General features: G+C 46.6%; 1 protein-coding gene across 7 annotated transcripts in view; it reads left to right on the top strand.

The window, feature by feature from the left end:
- The window catches only part of LOC135899062 (uncharacterized), a 28,810-nt gene extending 19,772 nt beyond the window's left edge, over positions 1-9,038 (top strand). For 5 of the 7 annotated variants that reach the window (XR_010563519.2, XR_010563520.2, XR_010563521.2 and 2 more), the window contains 3 exons: positions 224-292; positions 376-550; positions 6,657-7,726. The gene's annotated coding sequence lies outside the window, so the exon portion shown is untranslated. Of the gene's footprint in view, positions 1-223; positions 293-375; positions 551-6,656; positions 7,727-8,290 lie in introns of those variants that run through there. The other 2 variants (XR_010563517.2, XR_010563516.2) reach the window with 2 other exon arrangements.
- The last annotated feature ends 15,778 nt before the right edge of the window (positions 9,039-24,816 follow it).

The raw sequence follows: 24,816 nt of genomic DNA, 5'->3' as shown, positions 1-24,816 counted from the left end.
ACTAGGCATGGCCTGCATTGCAAGTTTGCTTTATTGCAGACATCTCTGTTTGCTGTAGTGCATTATGGGTCATTACATATAATATGATGTCCAGTGGTGTCGATCATCAATTTGTTGCTCGAGTGAGGTATTGCTCATAAAGCTTTTACTGCAAGGTTTAATCTACAGGTGTGTTTTAGCATGTGACGGTGCTTCCTTTTTTGTTTCTTTTACCTTTTTCTAGGTTCAACAAAGCCTTCAGTGAAACTGTGACTTCATTATATCGAGGTCAAGCCGTGTGGATTCATATTTGGTGAATCATCCTACTTCTGCTACCAATGATCACTTTTGGAAGTCATGCTAAATGTGATGTTTGTTTTCTTTTGAATGGTCCAGCATTCGCTGCATATGACAGCTTCACAAATGAGGTGCGATTATCAGAATCAAGTGGCTACTGGATGACATCTAGCAGGTATCACCACAGCTTACAAGTATATGGTGTTGATCCCTTCTCTTGCTCACTACCTACCTTCAACAGCTGCACCTGATCCCTCTGTGTAATACTGTCAAGGTAAGTTCTGGCAAAGTGGGTAACATTATCACACTGCTTGGCAGTGTTGAATATGTTGAAGGGACATATATGTAATGTAATAAGCCTGTCTAGACTGGTGCATGGACCTTTCATGCCATTCAAAAGCTTTTTTTTATTATTATCGCTCTTCCTAAATTTGTAAGTATGTACCGTTATCACTTAACTAGCTTGTAAGTAGTTATGTACTGTAATGCCAGAATGAAACCTGAACACAAAGGGAAAGTTTATTGATAAGTAAGATCTCTTCAAAGGTCAGCATTCAATGATCCACAAGTGGAATGCAGTCAGCCTCACTGCTTGCTGTACATATTTTCATCCAACTGGCTACTCTATGCACTTGGGAAGAGAAGAGGAAAAGTAAGAGGATCGCAATGAAATAAGTAGATGACATATATGGTTGTATCAAAAGAAGGTAAGAGATGCACTCTAGCTCCAAAGTGAGTGCCAAAGCTAATTGTAGTCATTCATAACCTTGCACCAGTCTTCGACAGACACAGCAACTGAGGTGGCATCATTTCTCCCGTAATTTTGGTAAGGCTTTAACCAATCTGGTGTCCTATCTGAAATTTCTGCTGATGTGATTTGCTGTATCTCCCTTGATATACCTCACAAAGTCGTTCTAACATATTCCCTATTTACACACAAATCTTCCATTTCTTATTTTCAGCTATGTCTATTCCTTTATGAAAGGGAACACATGAGCACTTGGTCTGTGTTCTGCAGAGGCTGCTTAGAGCGCCAGCAAGTGGCAGCAAGGGGAAGCACACCCACTTGTGGCGTCATCTTTTGGCAGCCAGAATAACCAAACACGGCTAATAGGCAAGTGCCTGCTGGGCTCCCTCCTATGCCATATGGATGCACAAGGGGTGGGCCTACAGCCCAGCATCTGCTGCAAAAATGCATAATTTGCAAAGTTGTGACACATAATTATTATAATAGTGCAAATGCAGCTGACTGGTAGCCTTATAAGCAATAGTGAGCAAGTGAAACAAAAAGTAATGTATCAAAGAATTTGGGACAAGCTCCACCACTGGAAAAGCTGGCGTCGGCGTGACATGGTATAAGGGATCACGTGGACACAGCGGCTGCACCGGCTGCTTCAGAAGCACCGAAGGGAGCTGAAAATGAAAATTTAAGTCCCACCTGTACTGCAGTTTTGATTAAGTGGAGGAGATTTTAACGCTATGAGTGTTGGAATAACATTTGAAAGCACTTTAATAGGTAATAGCTGCCTTTTAAGGCGTCCAACACGGTAGGCTACTGCTCGGTGCCGCAGTGCCGGATGTACGCAACAGAGCTCGGTTTCAGCCTTCACACGTACTTGAAGGAGAAGATGCGTGAAGCTTGGATCCTGAAACTTGGAACCGGCAAACAGCCATCGGCTACAACTTATGTGTGCTGCAAGCACTTTTGCGAGGAAGATTTCTGGTGCGACATCGGGGCTGCGATGTTCGATAAATAGCCGAAAGTGCAAAGAGACGCTCACCTACGCATGCTGCCAGCCTGATGTCATGAAGCTTTGGTCAATGAACTTGTTAATGCTATATACTTGCAAGTTCACTGAAATGAAAAGGGAACGGTAAGAAGTACATTAAAAAAAGGCATGGCATAGCTCACATTTGTGTTAGCACCAAAAAATGAATGTACTTGATTAAGGCAGCGAGAAATTGCTTGCTGAGAACACCGACAAACATGCAGTGCGGCACAACATGAGAAATAATGACAGTGAAACATACAAGAATTTAGAAGAAAATAAAAAAAAGGATTGAAGCGTCACGATGGCTTATCACAAAATTATTTTTGAACAGCTTTTATAGCATCCACGCAACAATGGTTGCTTGTGTACTTTCAAAGCTCATGTGCTGCGGCCTATAGCTCACATCATGGTGCGAAAATGTGCTCGCAGCGAAAGGGAAACATCGTGCGTGGACATGCATGCAGACGTGCAGTTGGTAGGTCGCTGCAAACCCGTGCGATCGTTGCATTATTCTGTCACACTCCATTTGGGTATACAGAGAGCCCACTAGAAGAACTTATTTGACATAGCTTTCTCTCGGCAAATGCCTACCTTTGACACAAGAAGCCGGCTCGTGTAACCCCATCGTGGTGACCATGCGCAGTTGGTATGCACTGTGTTTTTGATAAAAGATAGCGCCTGTAAACCATTCTGTGCTTTTTGTTTGCCCAAGATTATTATTTTAAAATGAAGCTTTGTTTGCCTTTTGCTTTGACTTTCCCACTGCTGCAGCTGTGGCTGTCGCTGTCCAACACACTGCGTCGGGATGTTGTTCAGAGCATGTATATACATGGAAGGAGCGTGGCAGAGAAATTTAACAGACACGAAGAACTTGTTTGGACCGCACCACGTCAAATGTGCACAATGCCCTCTCGAGCTCTGGGTTGTCGCCATATTAGCCTCTTGACAGCTGTAGTTATCTGTGACCCCCCCTCAAGCGCTTACCTCGCTATCAATGTCCAAGTCCCGAGGGAAGCTAGATAGAATGGAAGAGAGGAGGGGTTAGAGGAGGCAGAGGATTGGTCAAACCAACGCAGTCGCGAAACGAGTGAATAATAAACGGCCTTGCCACTCCTCACTCAGTTTTCATACAAATACGAAGGGAGGGTAGGGAAAAGGTGACGTGAGAAAGCAAGGAAATGCTGAGTAAACTTAAGTTCAAGGTACAGTACAGTGTGTTTCTGCTATTTCATGAAAAATAAAACCATGCAAATAACTTACACAGGACGTGCTGAAGCAGAGCGGCATTAATTGAAATGCGACGCATGGCCTAGGCAACACAACGGAAGCGGTCGCGTGTCAAGTCAACACCTCTGTGCCCGCCGCAATAGCTTTGCGGCTATGGCATTGCTTGAGGTCACAGATTTGACTGAGACAGCCACATTTCGACGGGGGCAAAATAAAAAACGCACGTGTACTTTGATTTGGGGACACGTTAAAGAACACCGTGTTACCAAAATTATTCCTCAGTACGCCCCTACAGCCTGCCTCATAATCCAATTGTGGTTTTGGCACATACAGCCCCATAATCCAATTCAAGTTTAGTGCTTCTGCCACAATGTGATGTGCCATGTGAGGCAGTGACAATGTTCAACCCTCTCAAAGGTTATGAAATATGGTGCACAACAACGCCTCCAGCAAACACCTCTCCCTTTGCATTTTGTGTACTACGCAGACAAACAGCACTGGTGCACGCAAGGTAATGTTTAACATCAGTTGTTGGACAAAACATTGACGAAATTAAACATTTACCGTCAACATCACCGCTAATTTTCGTCAATCAAAGCAAACAGCACAGGAAGCTTTGCTTACATTGATTCCCGCAGTGCGTGGGATCTGCATATATTTGGACGGTAAAAACTTGCCTCATTTCTAGAGTACTTGCAGAAATGTGCAGGCAGGCTCCCGCGCAGTATTTTTATTGAGCACCGCCAGCCAAACCTATGAGCAGCACGCCACATTATCCCTCGTACTACGCAAGCGAGGCATTTCCGACACATGGCGACTCCGTAAGTTCTCGCCCCCAGTGCCCATAGGGATACACAGGGCTCCATAGGAAATGGAAGGGGGAGCCTGTAGTAAGTGTAGGCCAACTGAAATTTGGAGGTGGGCCAATTTAAAGTTTAGGAGTGTACCAACTTGAAATTTGGAGTAGGGTCAACTTAACTGGGCGGGTGGGCCAACTTAAAATTTGTGGATGGACGAAGTGAAATTTGGATTTGGACAACTCCAGTTCCCCACTTCCCCACTCTCCACTTCTCCGCATAGCGTAACTAAACCTCACCTTATTCGGAGCAGTTTAGGAGAGAGCAATGCACCAAGGTCAAACTTTTGCTCAGGTAAATAAACGTAATTAATTTGTTCATGAATTATTAGGATTATCTTTATAAGGACATTTCTTTAATTGATTTGATATGAGTAATAAAAGGTATGATGGAGATATTTGGATTTAATTAATCATTACGATCACCTAATTAGGTCAATCTCAAGTACCCTTAATTATTCTTACTAAGGCTCCATTTATTTAACCTTATTTGCTCTGCTTTTGTCCAATAATTTAATATAAATGATTTTAATTAGCCTCACTATTCTTATTACCCTTGATTAATCTTCATTATGCCTAACAGATTTTCCCATAATTAATCAATTAGTCATTATTAACCTTAATTACTCTTACCTCTTCAGTACTTAATATATGTAGTCATCATAAACCTCAGGAGTCTTACATAATCATTAGCAGGCTTGTAGCCAGGATTTTTTTTTTTTGAGAGTGGGCTAAGGTTTCATTATTTCCTTTTTAAGTTTCCCCATGCTTGTTGCATAATACAACTATTACCCTTGGTCTGCCTAAAGGCGTCTACCATCCTGTACTTGTCCGGGGTGATCGTTCAATTGATATGTGCCTTTGTTCATAGGCGACATGCCAAACATGAAAGCGAGGAGAACGCCGGCCAGAAAAATTTCGAGGGGGGGGGGGATCTGAAGCCCAGTAGCCTCCCCCCCCCCCTGGCTACGCCACTCATCACAAAGCATTGTCATATATACCTCTATAAGAACTCATGTATAACTATGCATGCAATGCATTGTGTCGAGCATTACAGGCAGACAGATGTACAGACAGATGTAGCCATAGGATGCTTACGAAATAATATACTCCGGGAGTACCCAATAACTGCTGGGCGTATGTTGTCACTTGCATGTTTCCAGTGCACTTGCGTACCCAGCACAGTTTGCTAACAGCAGATGCTGTGCAGCAGGCCCCGCTCTTTGCACAACAGTCAGGAAAAGGTAGCTTGCATATCATGAAGAAAAGCAGTAGCTCGCCTATTCGCCGTGCCTGGTTATTCTGGCTGCCAATAGATGGCACCAGAAGTGGACGTGCTTCTCCTTGCTGCCACTTGGTGGTGTTCGAAGCAACCTCCGCAGAGTGCAGGCCATGCGCTCACGTATTCCCTCTTATAAAGGGCCACCGTGTACAATGCTAATGTCTGTTTTTGATGGCCATTTTTGTGTGCATCGTTTTGGGTATTCCCACATTTGTGCTCACATCAGTGTTTGTTTACTGCTTTGCTTGTTGTTGTTTGTTTCATTCTTTTCAACTTACTGTTGTGGGCACTTCTCATTGGGGCAGAAGACTACCTCATTATGCCTCCATTACTTCTAGTGCGACTTCTCCCTGCGCTTTGTCTGCATTCTTCCTCACTCGTGCAACCTGACATATTTCTCATCTACCCTGAAACAGTAATCATGTCTATTTCCACTTCTGCTGGAAGTGTAGACCTACAGTAATCAATAACTAAGCAAATAAATAAAACCTAAGGGTCCATAAAGAAGTAACACTGCCACATACACTTGACCAACAAGGAAGCCAAAATATTTGTAGTTATTTCTGCATGGTGATAAATTGAAATTCAGCAAAATAATATGCTCTTTTGCATTTTTTTCTCTGACTTTTTTAATGTTTATGTGTTTTTCTATCAGTGTCGCGTTCGCCAGTTATTGGATTTTGCTGCATTTATGTATTGCATTAATTTGATTACTGGCACATTGTGTCATTTAAATTGCAAATTTTATTATGTAGCTGTTACTGGGCTGAGATAAATTGGTCATTGTCAGGCACTAGGTATTTAAAAGGGAGATGTGCTTTATGTATCAGATATTCTTTACACATTTACAGGATGTCATAGTGTGTTTTCAAACAAGTGGTGGTCGTGTGATAATCCAATAATGCGTTACTGCATTGTGTAGATGTTATAACAATGGGCCCATCAAACTAGCAATAGGCTCATCACCAGATGCTATTACATCATGAGTGTAGACTCATGGTGAGTGTAGACTCATGGCGTAATAGCTACCCAGTACTGTGTGTGCACACTGTGAAAACGTTAATGCATGATAATGCAGATATACTGCAGTAGCAAACATAAAACATCATAACTAAAGAACATGAGATAGTCGTAGCTCAGACAAAATGTTCATATAAGTTCACTGTTTATGCAGATTGTTGTAGCTTAGGAAAATTGTTTCTAAGAATTCATATTTATGCATTTTACCCTTTTGTTTGTGCAGGTTACAGCACCTCCTTTTGGCACAGTTTAACGACCTTTGAGTTCTTGTAAAGTGTGCTGTCTTGCAGACTATTACCGTGGTCGGCATCCCTTTCAAGTTGTTGTGACTTGTAAGTAAGAGTTGTTTTATTAACGGGAAGGACAACTGTCCGGAATGTGTCTTGAGATTATAGTGCCGATGGAAAGATTGCAACTCGCAATGATAGGCGCAAGCATAAGTTTATTCCTTAGCCCTCTCAGTGTTAATGATGTAGCTGAACATTCTCACATTTCTGTCCCGCCATGTCATTGACGTCAAATAGAAATGTGAGAACCACACCAAAAGAGCATTGGCTATTATCCATGTCATTTTCTCCCTTTTACCTTACCAAAAATAAACCGTTGGGTTCATTTTATAATATCCAACAAAAACACCCCATGCTGGAGGTGCGTCAGCTCTGAAGAAATCTGACATTGAAAAACTTAAATAAGGAATTAAGTTTTTAAATAAGCACTGAAACTCGCGCAGAAATGACAGTGAGGAGTAGATGGCACTCCGTGGTGAAACGTGTCGGTAAGCCCTTGAAGACTGTGTCCATTTCCACATAAATGTACAGGCCTCAGTTTGGTTTCAAATGCTATGTCTATATAAAGTCACAAAAATGTTTATTTCCTAATATTGCAAATTGTCTCTACCTATGTATCTGTAATCTGCAAATAGTCTTATAGAGAAGTTGCGCTTCCTGTGTGCAAGAAAACTGAGCCAATAATTGACAAAGCACCATTGTCTTGCGAGCTTCCCACAAGTACAAAACCAGCAACTGTACTGCACAGCCTGTACCGCAGTGGCGTGCAGGTGTCTGCATGCCAACCGACAGCGAGTTTTTGGAATGACCTCGCTGGCTGCGCATCATGCACCGCCGCTCACCTCAGGCGACTCGGTCAACTCGGTGTCGACGGCACCCGCCTATCCCGCATTCGCAAGTGGCACATCAAAAAGAACCACTGACGGTCACAAAACATATGCGTATGAGATCACTCAACTTTCTCCACTTCAGAATTTTATTGAGTAAAGGAACATGTGCTCATGTCTGCAGCGTTATAGGTGGCAAGCTCTCTTGGCCGTCTTGCAGTGTGCGGTCAGATGCTGGCTTTGAATTGAACATGTCATGTATTAGCAGCTTGTGTTGATGCTAAATTGGTTGAGTGGTTGAGTAGTCACAAAATATCCGCTTCAGACTTCGCCTTATTCCAGCTGCAGTTATCTTTTACAAGAAACAAGTTATGTTATATCTGAGGTTTGTCTTGTCACGGGTGGTAATGCACACCAGCAGTCCGACCTGTGAGTGGCTGGCCATGCCTCTGCACTGACGTCAGTTTCATGGTTCTCCATTTGTCCATTGGTCAGACACATAGGTGTCTGACCATGGACAAATGGAACAAGAACAGATGTCAAGGCTGCCATGTTTTAGTTTGGCTCTGGCAGGAAATTTTGCAACATAGAAAATCGTCCATGACATCTCTAGAGTAATAAAACGTTGTTGCAGCTGTTTGTAGTCCGCAATCTTAGCGTTAGATGCAATCGCTATTCCACAGCCCATATTTCGAATTGCTAAGTTTCTGTCGCCCTTGATGCCCTCCATCAAAATGATGCAGGAAGGAGGCAGGCACACCGATGCAAACAGGTGTGCATTTACAGGAGAGAGAGAGAGAAGAAAATGACATCCAAGCAGCAGCCACCATCCATCTTCTCTCAAGACACCTTCAGTGTTCTCTTCCCCTCAACAATATTACAGCGTAAGCTGTTATGGGCTCATTCCAACAGCCATAACGGTTGGCGGTAGTGTCCGCTGCAGCTGCCGGTGTCCGGTGTTCGTAGCAGCTATCACTGGGAATCAGAAAAAAAAAATGGCCGGGTCACAGGGATCGAACCCGGGCCCACAGCGTGGGAATCAGCTGCTCTACCACTGAGCCATGCCAGTGCTTGCTAGCATGCAGTGGAAAAATGTCCTCTAAACACATCCTACCACACAAGGAGACACGCGATGCGACATGCGTGCCGCCTAGCATCGATACGTGCACGTTTTACATTGCAGTTGCATACACCATGTAGAACGCCATGTAGCACACGCACAGATAGCGGTACAAAGCAGTTAAAGAAGGTTTGAGAAAGAAAAAGAAGATTATAGAGATGTATAAATCTTAGGGAATGTCATTAAATCATCATCATCATTACCACCGTATCATGCCATTTGACATGCGCGTCACGTAGCTTCAATGCATACAAACTTTGCATTGCAGTCCTGTTATGTTACCTTAGGGGAGGTATTCTGTAGGAGTCCACCTAGTGGACTGTCCATTTCAGCCGCTGCTGATTGGCTGGGGCCGCTCATCTCCTCCTCGCTCCTCAGTGGTCCGAAATGGACAGTCTACTAGGTGGACTCTTAAAGAATACCCCCCCCCCCCCCCCCCAGGTGTCCCGACATGTAGCAGTTGCAGATAGCAGTTGCATGCTTCATTTGGCTGGAACTGGTGAACTAAAGCAGGCTATGTGACTATTTGTTAGCACCCCGTTTCTAAGGGAATGCCAACAAACCATTATCATCATCAACAACAGCAACATACCATGCCACAGGTCAAGACATGACATGTGCGCCACATAGTCTGTATTCCTGTGTTTACTCTTTGGTACATGCTATCGTGCCTCCTGGCAAGGTACTAACCATAGAGCTACACGCGCGCCTGCAACCAAGCAACGTCTGGCTCAGCAAACCGATTTGCAGAGAACAGCACAAAACACAGCTCACTGTCAACGCCGGGTGGACAGTTCAGATCGTTCTCATGAAAATGACACGAATGGATTTCACCGCAGTGCGTGTTGCCGAAAATGAAGCTCCTGTAGAGCCGCTCCTCTGGCTTATGCTGCAACTGTGCTACATGTGCCATGCAGGCCTGTGACTTTCAGTTATCATTGTCGGCATCTGTACACAGTAAGTAGAACAATCTTCACATATAAAAAAATTATCTTTAAGAAATTTCCAGACATTTCCTGGATGAACTGTTGCAGGTATAGATATGTACTTTAGATAGTATGCTATCCATCACTCCAAGAAAAGGGGAATGTTTGAAAATCAGTTGTTGGTCCCTTTAAGGCTCAAATCTCAGGTTTTGTATTCAACTAAAAATTGGTTACTTCTACGCTTCCACGTAGTGTTTTCATATAGGTATGGATGTGATGTAATAAAGATGTAATTTGAGAGTAGTGCTTTGTTCTATCTCCTTCGTTGGGTCATGCTGTTTGTGGCAAAACTTACTTTGAACAGTACATTCTGATGCATTGTATATTTATGCATGTCTTTACTAAACTTCTAACTTTCTTTGACAAATTTGGAAGAGTTGAATTCACTGTATATTTCTGTCACTATATTTTCGGCTGGAGTGGTGCTCTTGTGGTGCAGCCACCTTACCCTTCTGATATTATGTAAAGCTTTGTGGCTCAAGTTCGGTCATTGTTACTACACAAAAGTTGTAACAATCCGTTGTAACAAGATGCTTTGCTCACCGTGTGCCTGTGGATCAACAGAAACACCCACGGAAGACAGTGAACACCTAGGCGTCCTTAGCTGTATAATTGGCGAACTGTGCTGGTGTGCACTTGTAGTGACAAGCTTGTGTTTGTGAGCAAACATACTGTATGGCTAATTGGCCATTTTGAATGTCTTGCCATCATGTAAAGGCAAGTGTTTTGAAGAAAGCTACAGTGCGTCCAGGCACTCTTCTTTCTCAAATAACCTTCACACCGCAGAAAGTGCAACCTGCATAGGGGGATAATCAGATGGAAATACTGTACAGTGCTGTTAATACGAACGCGGTTAATCCTATAACTACCAACCCCTAGCAATACTCATCCTCGCTGTTCGTACCACCATGTCCAAATACAAGCTGTACTTGTTCAGACCACAGCTGTTTCTCTTTTGCTTGCCATAGACGAACTGCACTTGTCAACTATGTTCTCTGCATGCATTTGAATTTTGGTATGCCAAAACATTCTTCTATGCTTTTAATTCCTTTCTCTATCACCTGTTCAGATAATTACACTTAAGTCATACATGAGTGCTGAGGGAACGTTGCTTTTTTTGAGCAGGTATCTTTCATTAATATTTTGGCAGAATGTAAGAGGTAAACCACACATATTGTCTGAGCCAGGTATAATGTAGAAGAATTGGCTGGATGAAAAAAAATTTGGAAGTTTTGTACACTTTCATCACAAGATTACTTGGGATTTTGATGGTTAGGCCAAATTTTCGGATATGAGAAACACTCTGTGACTATTTGGATGATTTCCCATATGCCCAGTGCAAAAGAAATTGCTTAGCGTAAACCGCTACCTTGGTTAAGCTGAACTTCTGTGGCTGCCACTAGTCATGTTTACATCGGTAGAAGCATATCATATTAATTTATCATATCGCATATACTCGTCTATCACTGTCATGAATATGGTGGTGGTGGTGGCAGCAACATTATTGTAACAAGAAGGGGAGGACAGGGCTGTGCTGCATGAATGCCAATGTTTCTATCCAGCAAACTAACGCCACCTACTGTCGTACTTTAAGTTAGGCTCTTTCGATAAGCTGGCTTTTGCCGTCGCTTTGTGAAATGCACTGAAAGTACTTGCAGGGTGTTGGCTACATTCCGTCAAGTTCTCCCACATTTGTCAGCATGGACAAAGTTACATGACAGTTACATGACATATGTTGCAGAAATGTACCGTACTGTTTCAGTATATCCATGTTCAGTGGAAGCAAAGTGCGGCTGTCTCGGCTTCCATCTCCTCAGAGCAAACATCGCTATTTTAATGACACAAATGAAGTAATTCACTGATGTTAGCATCATTGAACGCTGACACAGAAGACGCTGTTTCAATACACGTAATGTACTCTCCTGTGAAAACAAATCCTGTGCGGCGTGCTTTGTAAGCCGCCATTTTCACTTTGTTGTTGTGCAGTACGGCAGTGGCCACCGCTGGTTGGTTGGCCAGTTGTCATCCCGCAGTGAATGCTTTCCCATAATTCCTGCATAATTCCTTCAGCCTGTCTAGTTTGATGTGTGCACACTTGCATGCCTGCAGCAAGTGTCTGTCTTCAGGATGTTGCCAAACAGGATGCACAGCTCAGCTAGGTGCACGCTAATTATATTCAAGATGAATAAATCCTGTTTAAGCTCACCAGATTTTTAATGTTTGTCTTTGCTGGAGGCTTGTGGAACCCCACACCTCTTTCGCATATACATGAGTCCCTTCACTTTTACAGGGTCTGAAGAAGCAGCTGTGTTGGTGAGCATTGTAGGTGCATACACTTATTTAATGCATTTACACAGTGACGTTCACATGTGCTTTGTTTGTGGACTAGAGTAACACACACAAGCGCAAGAAGAAGTTCAAGCGTTTGCCACAGCTCTCCAACCCTAAGTGCCTGTATGAGTTTACCTTTTAAAGCAAGTGGCTTTACTTGGCTCTTTTGCCCATTGTTGTAGTTTGGTTTTCACTGCCGATACAGAGAGCACGTGCTCTCATGCAGCCGTGTAGACGGACGTGTTCATTGCCAACAGTAAATATAGACAGCTTTCAATGTAAACATACTAGTTCTCACAAATGTATCAATTCTAGATATGGCATTTGCAACAATCAAGTAAATATTTTCTCAAATTGTATTAAACATCCAGGGCTATTCTGGAGGTTGAAGACATGCCTTTGTAAAAGTGTTGAGTGTGTAAGTGAATAGACAGGCCTATCAATATATGCCTGCACATGAAAGCTTTGGGGTGTTTGAAGGTATAAATATTGTGGTGGAGTGCGTGGAAAGGGTTGCCCTTCTCCTCTTCTGCCACCCTCTCCCCCTGTGGTGGCTGTAGGGGCGGGCTCTGGCACCGCTCAATATCTACTGGTTAAAAGCTCTGTTCTCTTCAGAATTATGCAATGAAATGACCAACAGTACCTGAAGTCCTCACTGCAAGAAATATATGTCTTCAAAAGTATCATTCTTTTGATAAAGCAAATAACTTTCTAGAAGCATTTGGCTAATCACTTGCATTGGCAGTCATTGTTGATGGCCTCTGCACAATTTTCTATACCTCATCTTAGGCTGCCAGTATTTTGTTCACAAGAATAATGTAACTTGCACCGATTTAAGTGGTTTTACAACAGTCATTTATTTGATCATCCTGACCGATTGTCCCAATAATGCTTGTGGTACCAGCAATTATCCAAGTTATCTTGCAGTTTTCCACAGGAACTTGGTGCGAGACTAAGCGGAAAAATATTGGCGTTGGCACATATGATTACTTACCATTCGAATGTGTTGAAATGAATTTCAAATAATGACAATAATTTTCAAGCCTTTCTAGAAATCACGAAACATCACACAGGCCAGGCTAAAAATATGCAAATGTTAGAATATCAAATTAGCCAGCATTTGTAGCATCTTTTTTTTGAGACAGCATTCTGTGCTTTATAGCTTTATATAAAGCACAGAATTCCTTTTTAAAACTTCCTGTGCGTGCGTGCGAGCGCGCGCGGGTGCACGTGTGTGTGTGTGTGTGTGTGTGTGTGTGTGTGTGTGTGTGTGTGTGTGTGTGTGTAGTTATAAAAGGGAATTTATCAGTAATTTTAAATTTAAATAAAGAACATTTGAGACATATCCCAATCCAAGTAACTTGTGGATCAAAAACAGCAAAGCTGTATATAAAGGAGTTCTCGCCCCCTTTGGAAGTCCCAGGGGTCTGTTTTGCTATTTGCTCGAACTTTACCATTACTTTGCTAATGCTTCATTCACTATATCCAGTTTCTATACTCTGCGTTATACCTATGTAACACATGTTCCTGTGTACTGCGCCAACAATATGACAAAAAAACAATGAAAAATAGAAAGTATATAGGAAAGTAATTTGCTTCTGCTGGTTTAATTGTCTGTTTTCTTCATATGGTTGCAGGGTGACTACCAACCGGGAAAACCGGGAATTCTCGGAGATTTTGAATAGTCTGAATATACTCAGGAAAAACTCGGGGAACTTGTGCTTCTATCAGGGAAGAAATTAGCTCTAATACTATTGAAAGGGAACGAAAGTCGCGTTAATGCTGGCTCGAGTAACAAAGAGGAATCGTAATGAATCGTCTTTGATGCGTTTCGTCGGCTGGAGGAGTTGCCAGTCTACAGTCGACGCACGATTTTCCGGACGCCCGATAATTTGGAGGGCTTCGCGGCACCACCACGTGCCACATAGCGTCAATGCGTCAGAACGCATAAAATTTCGCATAAGAACCCCGCGCCGTCCGATTTTCCGGCTTTCTGCCGTGACCGCAGGTCCGAAACGGCATTAGTCAAAGCCACCACCGCTACCATTTTGATTATCTCGCCGCCTCGAACGGGCGCTCTCGCAAGCAGATCCTCTGGCAGCCGTAGCCACCACCTAGGCAACGCTAGGCCTAGCTGCTTCGACGTTCGCTACTGTTAAAGCAATGGGGCTCTTGCATTGGCCAGGGGTCGCTGCGAAGGATGGATGGATGTTATGAGCGTCCCCTTTGGAACGGGGCGGTGGCTTGCGCCACCAAGCTCTTGCTACTATGCTGCCGAATATCCTACCTAGGTTAACCAATGAGAAAAAAAAAACACACTATGAACTACCACGTACAAATTTTCTGATACCCTATTGCGAACTGTGCTTCTGTACGTCTCCGTCCTTTGTCGTTTCCCTACTTTTCTTCCACCAATCCTCCAATCGCCTCTTACTGATGTCTATTGCGGACCTGTTTGCTTTACCACTGCTCCCGCTGAACCCGAGGGCTTCAAGGAGGCCAGTGGTGCCTAAATCGACCGCTGGATAGATGTCTTCACATTCTAATAAAATATGCTCCGTCGTTTCCCTAGCTTTACCGCAGCAACACATGCTTCTTCTTCCTTCTTATATCTCGCTTTATACGTGCGTGTTCTAAGGCATCCCGATCTGGCTTCGAAAAGTAATGAGCTTCCCTTTGAGTTATCATAAATGGTTTCTTTCCTAATTTCGTTTTTTCCCCTTAAGTAGTTACTCATGGCAGGTTTCTTTTCCATTGCCGCCACCCATGAGATTAATTCAGCCTCTCTGACTTTCCGCTTGACCTTCTTTGTTGCTGTGTTGCCCACCCCACAGGCCGCATACTTGCTGGTAAGCTTCCTAGTTCTTTTCCTCCACTGTGAATCAATGTTTTGCCTGTACAGATACCTGAACACTCTCCCAGCCCATTTACTTTCCTCCATATTCCTCAGCCATTCTTCATACTCAATTTTACTGCGAGCTTCCCTCACTTCAAAACTAGTCCAGCCCATATCCCCTTGCACAGCTTCATTTGTAGTCTTCCCGTGAGCGCCCAATGCGAGGCGACCCACTGACCTTTGGTTCCCATCGAGTCCTGATTGTACCCCTGATTTAAAGCAAACAACCGCATTTGCAAAAGTAAGTCCTGGAACCATTACCCCTTTCCACATACCTCGGAGGACCTCGTACCTATTGTATCCCCATAGCGCTCTGTGCTTCATTATGGCTGCATTTCTCTTCCCCTTGACTGTTATGGTTTTTTCCTGTGTTTCCATATATCCGTCGCCTTCGTTTATCCATATACCAAGGTATTTATATTCTGTTACCCGAGGTATTTCTTGGTCCTGTATCTCCACTGTCTGTTCACTGTTTTCATTGAATACAATAACACCTGATTTTCTAACACTAAATTTCAAACCTAAATTGTTGCCTTCCTGTCCACAGATATTAGCCAGACGTTGCAAATCACTTTGCTTGTTTGCGAGCAACACAATGTCGTCCGCATAAAATAAACCTGGGAGTTGCTGCTCTATTACTGTACCTGCCTGTTTGTATGAGAGATTAAACCCGATATTACTGCCTTCTAGCGCCCTCTCCATCCTCACCATGTACATCATAAACAGCAGCGGGGATAAAGGGCACCCCTGCCTCAGTCCCTTGTTGATATGAACTTTCTCCGCGCTCCTCATCCCTTCCCATTCAACGCAAACAGTATTTTCTAGGTAAATCTCTCTCAAAAGCTGTATACAATCGTTACCTAAGCCTTCCCCTTCCAGAATATCCCACAAAATGCTGCGGTCTACGTTGTCGTATGCTCCTGTAATGTCCAAAAAGGCCACATACAACGGTCTGCTTTCTGCTTTTGATATTTCAATACACTGAGTAAGAACAAACAAGTTATCATCCAAACGCCTACCTATTCTAAAGCCATTCTGAAGCTCTCCCAAAATGTCATTATTTTCTGCCCATGCTTGAAGCTTTAATTTGATTGCCTGCATTGCTAGCCTGTATATTACCGATGTAATGGTCAACGGTCTATACGAGTGAATTCTGTCTTTCTCCCCCTTACCTTTATAAATTAAATTCATTCTACTTTGTCGCCAACTGTCTGGTATTCGTCTATCTTTTAAAGTTTTTTCAACTGCTTTCACGAGAGCTTCCTTACTTTTTGGTCCCAGTTCATTTATCAGCCTAACGGGAACCTCGTCTAGCCCTGTGGCTGTGCGCTTAGGAATTTTCCGCTTTCTTCCAGTTTAAATTTGTAAGCACTAGCTCCTTTCCCCCTTGGGTCTCTTTCATGCTCTTTTTTTCTTCAAATACAACCTCGTCCTTGCCTTGGAAAGATTCGGCTGTTACTTTTTGGATGTAATTTATTGCTGCTTCTCCTTCCAGTCTGTTTTCATCTTCGTCTAGGATATGTTGTTGTATTGTTGTTGATTTCCTGCCTAATAATTTTATGTGATTCCAAAATATTCTAGGTGCGGCCTTCTTTTTCTCACGTATTTCTGACAACCAACTTTCACTTTCACCTTTTAATTTTGCTTGCACCAGTATTTGAACCATAGACTTTTTCTCCCGGTATATTTCCCATTTACCGGTTACTTCATCCTGTGGCAACTGCGCCTTCTTTGCCTGCCTGTGCTCTCGAGATGCTTTCTGTCTTTCGGCGATCGCTTCTCGTATCTCCTTGTTCCACCAGCTTTTCGGTTTCTTTTTTCCTTTCCAATGAACGTGTTGTTTCTCTTTCCGTATTTCTGTCGTTACTACACTTAGAAGCTCACCATATTCCCACCCCTTACTTGGCGACTTGCCAATTTCTTCCTCCACTCTAGTGACTATATTTGCTATTTGTTCAGCGTTCAAATTTGGGCTGGCCATTTTGCTTTCGTTGCTCTCTTTCCCAACTACATATCCCATTTTCAAAATGATGCGTTTATGGTCACTCCCTATGCTGCTAAACCCTTCCTCTCGATGACCATTTCTCTCAACTTATCATGAATTCCTTCTGTCATCAGACAGTAATCAATGGTCGATTGCCGGTTTCCCACTTCCCACGTGATCTGTCCTTCACACTTAGGCCCTGTATTCACGATCACGAGGTTATGTTGCTCGCAAAGGTCTAGCATTGACTTCCCGTTATTGTCGGTATAGCCATCTAAATCCTGTATGTGGGCATTCATGTCACCTAATAGGACTATCTCAGCACCATTCCCGAAACCCCTAATATCAGCGCTTATGCATTCCACTAACTCTTTATTCTTCTCTGTGCAATTTATTCCGGTCCACAAATACGTAACTCCAAGCCAAGTTTCTTTCCCACTCATTGTACCTGATAACCAAAGATGCTCTTGACATTGTGAATTTACTCTTTTCCATTTGGCTCCCTGATGGATGAGCATTCCGACTCCCCCTCCCTTTCTTTCCGACTTAGTTCTGTTGCACCCTTCCCATACATAATTCTCAATAACTGGCGGCTCTTCTGAGTCTCTAAGGTGCGTTTCTGTAACCGCATACACCCCTATTTGTTCTCTATGTAACTGCTCCTCAATCTCTGCCCACTTTTCCTTTCTTCTGCCGCCCTGCATGTTTATGTAGCCTATTGCATGGCGAGCTCTTGTTCTTGCTTTCCTCCTTTTTCTCTTATCGACGGCGATGCTCTTCTGCTGTTCCCCTAGGGGACCTTCTTTATTACTACCTACTCTGACCTCCTGAGCGCCCGCGGGCCCCCTAAAAAAGCAACAGCGCGACCCCCAAGTCGCCAGCCCACTTCTCGTGCTAGCCTGTAATTGAAGTGGATCCCATCTCGTTTAAAACCACCACAACTTCTCACTTCCTTGTTTACTTCGACAACCTCGAAGCCTTTCTCTCGGCTCATTTTCCATATTGCCTCATTGGCAGCCATTACGGCTCTTTGTACGTGACTGTCACGCACAGGCACCTCCGGCACCGTGCACACCACGATCTGCACCTGAGGGGATAGCTCGCGCAAGTCGTCCACCCCCTTCGCCAAGCGCTGGGCTAGTCCTGGCCCTTTCCTGTTCAGGACGTCATTTAGCCCACCTGCTACTACGACAAGGTTGCGTTCGTGGGCATTTTCCGTGAGCTTTTCTTTTGCTCGCTCCATGACAGAACCCAGTGTCTGCCCTGGAAATGTCCCTACCGCCACTCTTTTGTCGCCTTTCACCCTCTCCACAATTGCTTTTGAGCACCCAGCCATGTTTGAGTCGCCAGCGATAATCACCCTTTCACTCTCTCCTACCTGTCCCTGCTTCCCGGCTTCCTGTGGCTGCAGCGTCGCCTCACTCGGGGCGTGTTGCGCTGCTTCGCTATAGCTACGCCGATTCACCGGCGGCGAGCTGGCGACCGCTTGCTTTGGCTCCCTGCCTCCCACTTCGCCCTCGCTTTGGCGTCCTGACCCGACATTATCCGCTGCCCGAGTCTCAAGAGCGTCGAGCCGCCTTTGCAGTTCGGCGCTCCTTTCTTTCGCCTCCCCAAGCTCGGCCACAGTCCTCACCAACTGCGCGGCCTGGGCCGCCTCCACCTTGACGAAATTTTCAACCTTCGCCTGCAGTGCTACCCGCTTCTCCTGCTCCTCCCTCAGGCTTGCCTTAAGCTCTTCAAACTTAGCCGCCCAATTCCTTTCCAGTTTTTGGACGGCTTCCTTGACGGCCTCGCACGACCTGCACGTGAAACTAGACCCCACTGCTTCTGCTAAATCCTGGAATTCAGTCTCGTCGAGGAAGCACCAGCGCAGGCACTCGTCGCACTGCACTTGCTCCCCGTTCCCCGCGGCCTTCACGTTTTTCGATTTCATCGCTTGCTCGGGTCCCTAGGCCCAACGAGCACGTTCGCCGAATCACTCACGCAAACCCGACCTCGACCGCTATCCCAAACAAAAACAAAGAATTATCACTCCCTACTCCATGTAAAAATCCGAAGAGCTAGCTGAAAGAACTACCCCCTAGGCCTAACGGGGGAGCCGCCAGACCTAGACAAAGCCGGTACGTTTCCTACTCCTACCAAAAATTCAAAATTTGCGCCCCTACTCCATGCAAAAGAAAACACTTCAAAACACTAGCTAATACAGATAAAAGAGCACTTAGCTACGAACGAAGTCGCTGAAGCCTCGTCCACAGGAGCGTCCGCGAGCCACGACCAACCACCACGGCAGACAGACCGGCGAAAAAGGTGCTAAAAAGCGCCCTCTGTCCTAAAATGGGTCGTACCAAGCTCGGTCGTCTGCTTCGGAAAGCACGTTTACAATATGGACCCGCCACTTTCGGTTGTGTTGTATCACGGCCTGCAGCGAATATCCGGTGCCGAAGATTTTTTCAGGGGTGGCACGCTGCGTAAAGGCAAGAAATTATTCAGTGCCGAATACCTGTATGCCGTTCAGGAATTAAGCGGCGAAGTTTTAGCGCGGTGTCACTCGCAAGTGAAGCGAGTCGCGTACGAAGTGGAACTTCAGGTTAGGTTTGCACGCTGCTAGATTCAGGCGCACAAACGCGAGGAAATGCTTGATATTAATGAATCCACAGCAGCGATAAGCAGACATCATGTGTACGGAACTACTCGAGCACACGATCGTACGCGCCGCGAAGGCAGCGGTCTTTTGACATGCCGCGAAACGGCGGGCCTCCTGCAATCTTTGTTGACTGCATGCCGCTAAACAAGTAGTTATGCCTGCGTTGGTGAAGAAGAAGAAGCCGAAGGGAGCGGATGCACTTCACGCCGGCTCTGTCCTTCGTAAATGATTTCGCAGTGTTTGTGCAAAATATCTCTGTAATTTTGCACCATCATATCCCGCAAGTTATCCTGACTCTACCGATATTCGTCTTCAAGGTGGGAACTGCATTTTCACCACTTTATTGGACCATTTCTGCCGAGCCGCTGCACCGCCGAGCTAAGCTTACTGATAAGCTTAGGGCTCCGGCCGCTACGTGAGCCGCAGTTACGGCTGCGCGTCAAATTTCTTCAAGCCGCCATGGAAATACAAGTTGCGGGAACTGACATCTCACCCACCGAGATTTCCGAAGAAGCAGGATGGTGCACCATTGGCCCGCGTGAACGACTTTCTCCTTGGGGCAAGCGCGCTAACCCTAACATTGTATCAGCCTCCCAAACCGGCGTTGGAGACACGAACAAGGCGCAGCGAGGCCCGCGCGCTCACAAGCAGCAAGTTCTGAAGGCAGGGAAGATGCCCACTCTTCCACGTGATCACCACAAAGTAGTTATCAGGCCACGGGGCGGCTTGAACGTTGCAAAAGTCGGGGTCGTCCGCCTCGCTTCGGCCCTATATAGGGCAGCAAACGTATCTCCACAAGACGCCACGGAAGACATTGTCTGCCCAAATATTCAGCAAAATATCATCGTTGTGAGTACCCCTCACTCTCCTAATGCAGAACGGTACCGCCGACTCGACAGCTTTGAGGTCGACGGACACCAGTTCGAGATACGGGCATATGAAACTGCGCCCGACTACACAGTCAAGGGAGTCGTCCGAGGCATTCCTCTCGAAGCAGACGCGAAAGACATTCACCTCAATATCGTCAACAAGAGGAACCCGAGTGCCTTAGCGGCCAAAAGACTCAGCAAGACCACGTCGGTCATCATCGCCTTCGATGGTGGCCGAACGTGGGTGTATTACGGGGGTGCTATGCTCAGGTGTACCTTGTACAGAAAGCAGATTGACGTGTGCCATCAGTGCGGACGCGTCGGCCATCGCATGGACGTCTGCCCGAACCCCCAAGACCGTGTGTGTAGAGGCTGCGGAGCCTCGAACCCAGACCCCAATCACACATACACGCCAAGGTGTCACCTTTGTGGGGGAGCGCATCCCACTGCGGACAAGGCCTGCAAGGCTCGATTCAAGACCCCCTATCTTGTTAAGAAACGACGCGGAGACCGACAGAGGGCAGCTGCGGAGGCCGCCCTCGAGCTACAGCAACAGACCTATACGACCAACATTTCCCACCTGCCACCCGCTCCCGCTCTCGAGGCCGGGCCCGGTCTCGCTCGGGTGCGGGGTCTCCATCCCGCCGGCAGAGCAGGTCTCGGAGCCGGGCGCGCAGCAAAACTCCCAGGGCGAGCCGTAGCCGTTCGAGCTCTCGGCGTCCGAAGCAAGCCGGCCAACAAGATTCGGACCTATACCTGACAAGGTGAGCTGGGCAGATGCGGTTAAGGGCTCACTGAGACGCAAGGCTCAGGGAGCTACTGCCTCAGAACCCAATAATAAGAGGGACCCCAGGGATGTGGCATTAGAAGAAATGCAGCGCGAAAACGCGCAATTACGTACGGTCGTGCTACAATTAACCCAAGAAATTCGAGAGATTAAACAGTCGATGGCGCAGACATCTATACCTAAACCTCCTTTAGTCCCGACTCCCGTCACGAACGGTAACGACAGTGCGGCGCCGCCCAAAAAGAAACGCGCGGCGGCCAGTTCCGAGTCTCAACAGCTCGAGAACCTCGAATCGACAGTAAGCGATTGGCGCAAAGCACATGTCACGATAAATGACTGGCGGAAAGAACAAGAAGAAATGAGGAAGCTGCTTTCAGAAATTCAAACCGGGATCCGCAACATCGGCGTTGCGGTCAATAACCTCACTGCTCGAACAGACAGGGTTGAAGTCCATATAGACAAAATCGAGACTCACATACGGATTCGCCCAGGCATGGAAATGATGCCCACCATGGGCCCTACAGTCATTCACCCTAGCCCTATTTCAGGTAACGCACAAGTACAGCACCACGATGGCCAGCCCCACTAACGAGCTCGTGGTGTGGCAGTGGAACTGTCGGGGCTTCACTAAGAAGCAACCACTGCTGCAACAATACGTCCGACACGCGCAACCCAAACCCGACATCATAATGATACAAGAAACAGTAGGTACCGTACCAAAGCTTCCAGGTTACACTGCGCATGCCTCGCCGATTCCCGTTGATCGCGGATTTGCAATTTTAATTCGGAAAGGGACAGTAGCGCAAGAACACAGCGTCAGCGGCACACATGCGGAAAACATGCTTGTAGAGCTCCTTCCCAATAGAACACGCAACCACAGTGTATTTCTCCTCAACGTATATAGTAATCCGGCTCACTCACGGGCTCGTTTCCTCTCTCTGTTCCGAGGGGCGCTTGCCTTGGCGGGCGCAAACCCGTTTCTGGTCGGGGAAGATTTTAACGCCCCGAACGAGGCCTGGGGCTATGGCTACACTACCGCCAAAGGTCGACGCCTGTGGCAGGACCTACATGATGCCGAGTTAACTCTTATTACCGATCCCACGGCGCCGGCCCGCACGGGCACCTCTACGGCACGGGACACGATACGAGACCTGACGGCGGTCCGTAACATCCCTCAAGCAATGTGGCGCAATACCTTTGAAGATCTCGGTAGTGACCACATGATCATAGAAACACGAATTCCTCAAGCCGGTACACCCCCTTTTCCTAAGCTATTCAAATGGACGGACTGGGACAAATTCCGAAAGCAGCGAGCTGAACAGAGAGGTGAGGAGAACATCGATGACATCGAGGCATGGATGGAGACGCTCAACGACGACATGAACAAGGCGACGCAGACGCTCGCACCCGAAGTCCAGGTTGACAAGATCGACAGCCGACTAGCCCACCTCTGGGAAGCCAAGACGTCACTAAACGCAAGATGGAAAAAGCAAAGGCACAACCGAAAGCTTCGTAAGAAGATCGCCCATATCAATCGCCAGCTGGAAGAACATTGCCGGACCTTAAGCCGCCAACAGTGGTATGACATCTGCAACGCGGTCGATGGGCAGCTCCACAATGGCAGTACGTGGCGCCTCCTTCGTCACCTCTTGGGGGAAACGCAGAGCAAGTCTGCTCAGCAAGCAAACCTGCAACGCCTTTTGCACAAGGAACAGGCTACCACGAGTGATCACCAGCTCGTGACACGCCTGCTAGCCAAGTACTTCCCTCAACGGCCCGATGTTCAACACGGAGATTACTCTGGAGAGACTAATGTGACACTCGATGAAGAATTTCACGAGTCAGAGATCCGCGCAGCTCTCCACGACCTTAATGGCAAATCAGCACCTGGTCCCGAGAAGGTTACGAACAAGGCTCTAAGAAACCTCGATGATGCCTCGATAACCGCTCTTACGGCATACATCAACGAATGCTGGCGAGCAGGTTGCATCCCAGAGGCGTGGAAACGCTCTAAAGCAGTCCTGATACCGAAGCCAGGCAAGCCGTCCAGCCTCGATCACTTGCGGCCCATTTCCCTCACATCCTGCGTTGGCAAGGTGATGGTGCACGCGTTCCTCTCCCGCATCAACCACCACCTCGAGGACACTGGAGCCTACCCACCCACTATGGTGGGCTTCCGGTCACACCTCTCCACTCAAGATGTCATGCTCCAGCTCTACCACCAGATTATCAATGACCCAACTAGTGGCAACCGGGCCATCCTCGGTCTAGATTTGGAAAAGGCGTTTGACAATGTAGCACATGCATCAATCCTGAGCCGCATAAACAAGCTCAACTTGGGTGAGCGAAGCTACAACTACGTCAGAGACTTCCTGTCGCGCCGCACAGTCACCCTCGCGGTCGGCAGCATGACATCCGACGAACATACACTAGGAAGCACCGGCACTCCTCAAGGATCGGTCATATCCCCGCTCCTTTTCAACCTCGTGATGCTGGGTCTCCCGGCCTACCTCGACGAGATCGATGGCCTCCATCACGCCTTGTACGCAGATGACATCACCCTGTGGGTCAACAAGGGCAGTGATGGTCAGATAGAATGCACCTTACAAGCAGCGGTCTCTGCAGTCGAAACCTACCTCCAAGACACAGGTCTCCGACTATCTCCACTGAAATCGGAGCTGCTCGTCTACCGCTCGCGCCGCCGGCCCAAGCCTACAGCCGAATCGCGCCAATGTGACGACATAATCCTCTATACGCAAGACGGCTCCTGCATTCCCCGAGTCCCGAAGATACGCATCCTAGGCATGCATATAACAGCCAACGGGTCGAACATAGAGGCTATTCGCAAAATCGAAGGCAAGGTTACAGCGGCTACCCGGCTGATCAAACGCATTACAAACAAGCACACGGGCATGAAGGAGGACAGTGTCATGCGCCTCATACACTCTTTCGCAATCAGTCACATCACTTATGTGGCTGCCTTCCACAACTGGAATGTCACTGAAAGGGAGAAAATCAACACCCTTATACGCAAGACTTACAAGATCGCCCTTGGCCTACCGGAGTCCACAAGCACTGCTCGTCTGCTACAGCTGGGGGTATACAACACGCTTGAGGAAATTGTGGATGCGCAAAGAACCTCTCAACTCGAACGCATGTCTCTGACAGCCACGGGCCGCTACATCCTGCAGAAACTCGGCTCCAACTACCACGTCCAACACGGTCAGAAACAGGTCATTCCACCTGACCTCAGCGACACGCTGATTGTCGCCCCTATACCTCGAAACATGCACCCCGAATTTAATCGGGGCCGACGCCAGGCCCGTGCCAAGGCACTGCTGCGCTCCTTGGGTGGAAAGAGGACTACGCGCTTTGTTGACGCCGCAGAATACACACGAGAACACCGGTTCACGGCGGTAGTCGTAGACGTTAGCTCCCGGCTTACGCACGCGTGTAGTGTCGCAACAGAATACCCCGAAACAGCAGAAGAGGTAGCAATTGCGCTTGCGCTTACCGACCCCCTCTGCGAGGTAGTTTTTAGCGACTCACAATCCGCAGTTCGCAACTACGCGCGGGGGCGATTTCCTCCGAAGCTCTCCAGATTCTAAGGAAAGCTGGTCGACAGCACTTCGATAACACCGCCATCATATGG

This window comes from Dermacentor albipictus, chromosome 7, assembly GCF_038994185.2.
Source record: "Dermacentor albipictus isolate Rhodes 1998 colony chromosome 7, USDA_Dalb.pri_finalv2, whole genome shotgun sequence".
NCBI lineage: Eukaryota > Metazoa > Arthropoda > Arachnida > Ixodida > Ixodidae > Dermacentor > Dermacentor albipictus.
The sequence above is the reverse complement of the archived record's forward strand: the minus strand, read 5'-3'. Positions and strand labels throughout refer to the sequence as shown.